Source organism: Pogona vitticeps, chromosome 3 (assembly GCF_051106095.1).
Source record: "Pogona vitticeps strain Pit_001003342236 chromosome 3, PviZW2.1, whole genome shotgun sequence".
Classification (NCBI taxonomy): domain Eukaryota; kingdom Metazoa; phylum Chordata; class Lepidosauria; order Squamata; family Agamidae; genus Pogona; species Pogona vitticeps.
Genome location: NC_135785.1, coordinates 66,983,098 through 66,986,779, shown reverse-complemented (window position 1 = coordinate 66,986,779; position 3,682 = coordinate 66,983,098). Strand labels below are relative to the sequence as shown.

The window sequence follows — 3,682 nt, the reverse complement described above, 5'->3', positions numbered from 1 at the left end:
CTGATTGTGGTCCTGAGCCATTCTCCTGTTAGTGGCTGTTTGTTTTCTCCAATGTAGAGCTCCAAACACTCCTCTTTGCATTGGACCGCATATATCGTATTTTTTCCATCTATAAGACGCTACTTTTCCTAAAATCCTTTTCCTTAAAAATTGAGGGGCGTCTTTTACATGGAAGTAAGCCGAGATAGCTGAGGAGAGAACAAAATGGCACATACCTTGCCTCTGAAAACAGGCTTCCTTCAGCCACAAGGCTTAGTTTCCTACAGTCAGGAGACTTAGCTTCCTCCAATCATGAGCCTTATTGAACTGACATCAGCTGATCCTGAACAAACCAATTAGAACACACCTCCTTGGAAGTGGAGCCTGTAGGCTCAAGATTCAAGAGACTTAAAATGTCTGACATTCGGAGCCCAGAGGCTGAATCCTCAAAGCTATGTTTTCTTAATTTTTGGGTTAGAAAATTGGGGGGGGGTGTCTTATAAATGGGTGTGTGTTATAAACGGAAAATTATGGTACTTAATTGCTTCTGTTGTGTTTTGGTATCCAGTCTTTTGGGTGGATGAGTCTCTGTCTTAGTGTGTTTATGGGTTTGAAGTGCACGGTTATGTGGTATTTACCAAAATACCTTTTCAGCTTTTCAGGCCCACCACCATGTAAGGAATGACCACGTTCTTCCGTTGGCTCTGGGTCTCAGACTGTTCCATTGTCCTCCTGTGTTAAAGTCGTATTTTGGATATCCACAGGCCTTAAGTGCTGTCCTCAGATGTCTACCTGTCCACATATCTGAACCAAAGGGTTGGAGTCTCCCCCTGGAAGGTATTTAGTGCCTTCTTTTCCACTTCTTCCATGTATCAATTGGCAACAATGGACGACACCAGGGAACCCATGGCACAGCCATCTTTCTGTCTGTAAAAGTCCCCTCTGTATGTGAAGTAAGGGGACACAGGTCCAGGAGCAGGCATATCTGGTCCAGGTTGAGACCACTTCTGGTGGGCAGGGTGTTTGTCTTTTTCCAGTCTCCTTTTTACAGTTGTTAGGGCATCGGGGGTGGGAATGCCGTTGAAGAGGGGCGTGACATCAAAGGATGCCATGGTTTCATCAGTATTAAGTTTCAGTTCCCTGACCTTGGACGCAAACTCCTCTGAGTTGTGAATGTGGTGGTCCAACCAATGGTGCTATGATGGTGGCTAGGTTCTTAGCAATGTTGTATGTTACCAAGTTTATGCTGCTGACAATGGGTCTTGGGGGGGGAGTCCTTCGTTGTGTATCTTGGGAAGTCTATAAAGGTGGGGGGGGGGAGGCTCTCCAGGATACATCTAGTGGTAGGTCGCCCTGCCGATGGCATGGTCCTTTTCCAAGTGTTTCAAGCGTTCTATCGCTTTTCTCCTGTAAATGTTGGTGGGATCCCGCTTCAGTTTTTCATAGGTGTGTTGGTATTCCAAAAGTGAGCTTCCTTTTCTATGGCAATCTGCAGTGTTGAGGATGACAATGTGTCTTCCTTTGTCCGCAGGCAGTACTGTGATGGTCTCATGCCTGCTGAGAGATGTCAGAGCACTTCTTTCCTGTCTGGTGAGGTTGGATGGCAGCAGTTGAGCACTGGAAAGTGTTGCAGAAACTTTCATCTGGAGTTGTTCAGTTTCTGCCACTGGTAGATTGTTGTTCCGGATAGCCGATTCTGTGGCTGTCATGAAGTCTGCAACTGGGATCCGTTTGGGTGTGATGGCAAAATTTAGGCCATCGACAAGGGTTGATGTTTATTGTACCAATACAGTATGGCTAGAATATGCAGAAGCATTCACCCAGTTCAGATATTTAGGAAATGTGTACCGTATACATACTAGAAAGAGGGGGAGGTTGCAAGCCTAGGCCTTTTTTCATTCCTCTCAGTCTTCCTTTATGTGTGAAAGGCAACTTTCTAGAGTGGGAAGGAGATTCCTGTTTTTACAGAGGTGCGTGCCGTGTTTCAGGAACACTTTCCAGTGTTTTCCTGGAACATTGTGGGAAAGCATGCATACAGGAGACTCTCCTTTTCAGAAATCATTGACTATATTTGGAGGGCAGCAGAAATGATGACAGAAAGATCATAGCATGCTCCTTCTCCTTGGCTCCTTAATGTACTTAAGGAGTGAGCAACACTGGTAGGTCTGGGAACCATATTTTGGCACACAGAACTCTCTAAGGACTGCAATAATAATCCACCCCCCCCCATGGCTGTAAGTATACCTCTGTTATTGGAAAACAGGTAATTTTTGATATTAAAGGTGGTAGTGGAGAATAAGCTGGTGGCTCCTTAAAAGGAAGCATCCACCACTCCTGGAGGCTTCCAGAAATGGCAATTCACCTTGCTGCTACTGGAAAAAGGGACTTCAGGGTATGGATGCCCCCCCAAAAAAACCCACTTTAGAGGCACACGTGGCTTCAGACCCATAATATCCCCCACCCACCCCAGTCCTCTCCACTTGAATAGGGATGACATCTCACTGTTAACAGCTGTGGAACAGAAGAGACTGTGTTCACTCCACTGGGTTAGAGAAGAGCAAGTGAGAATCTGTAGATTGTTCCAAAAATGTAAAGTAGGATCAGCAGAGAAAGATGTTGAAGTGGCAGCGTTTTCCCTGAGATGCAGCCAACTTAGAAGTGGGATGTGGATTAGTGTCATCGGGAGCTGCTGAAAAGAGCTGTGGAGGCAGCTTCCGACGGGGCACTTTTCTCCTTAGCATAGCCTGGAAACAACAACAATAACAGGGCAGCAGGATTGTGCAGCAAACTCCTTTTGAAATGTTTCCATCTGTCTCTGTTCCTAAATCTTCTCCATATGTTCAAGTGATAGGAAGAAGATTATTCTCTGCACGACACGCTTTTTCTCACTGAAATAATAATAATTATTATTGGGGATGGGGAAAAACACTTAGTGGATTAATTATTTTTTTAAAAAAAAAACATTTTGATCATCTAACCAAATGCTTCCCAGAAATCAGAATGCAGAATTTTATATCTCCCCTTACCATAATGTTTACGACTTGTACTCATTAAAAACACCAGATGGAAAGCTCTATGTTAAGGGACACATGCTGTTATGAAGACAACAAGAAATGCTTCTTCTAAGATAAAGCATGCTAAAAGATGTATCCACTGTTTATGAATGAAGCCCTTTTTTTTCCTTTAGAGGGTATTTTAAGTGAAAATTAATGAAGATTTAATTGATAACCCAATTAATCAACAAAAACTCATACAGTTAAGATAACAAAGGCTAGGGCGGCCCTCACTAGGGCAGCTCAACTAAGGCTTTGTCCCAGGGGACCAAAATCTAGAAAGACCCATAAAGAAAGTAAACAGCAGCATGTCCTGGCTGTAATCACTCTTCTTTTTTGAAGGGGTAGACTTTTTCTTCCTTTTTGGCTGGTACCACATCCTCAGGGGAGGGGAGACTGGTATTTAGGCCTTATGACACATTGAGTGGAAGATGGTGCAGCTTGCCCCAGGTGTTACAATTCCTAATTAGAGTTCTAAAGGCCAGAATCCTGTAGAAGGTGCAACTGCATAAGCATTCCTCTCCTTTCAAGTAGCCTCCCCTTTGGGTACCTAGTTTCACACTGGTTGTGACATGGGTCATGTGACTGATCAATCCATAGGAGACTGCCAGAGAGGAAAAACCACAGCACCAAGCCTCTGTGAGATCAAC

At 44.2% G+C, this 3,682-nt stretch overlaps 1 pseudogene across 1 annotated transcript; it reads right to left on the bottom strand.

The window, feature by feature from the left end:
- Nucleotides 1-549: 549 nt before the first annotated feature.
- LOC144588116 (uncharacterized) lies at nt 550-1,745 on the bottom strand (annotated as a pseudogene). The gene has a single exon (XR_013543466.1). The product of XR_013543466.1 is annotated as an uncharacterized LOC144588116 (transcript).
- Nucleotides 1,746-3,682: the final 1,937 nt, after the last annotated feature.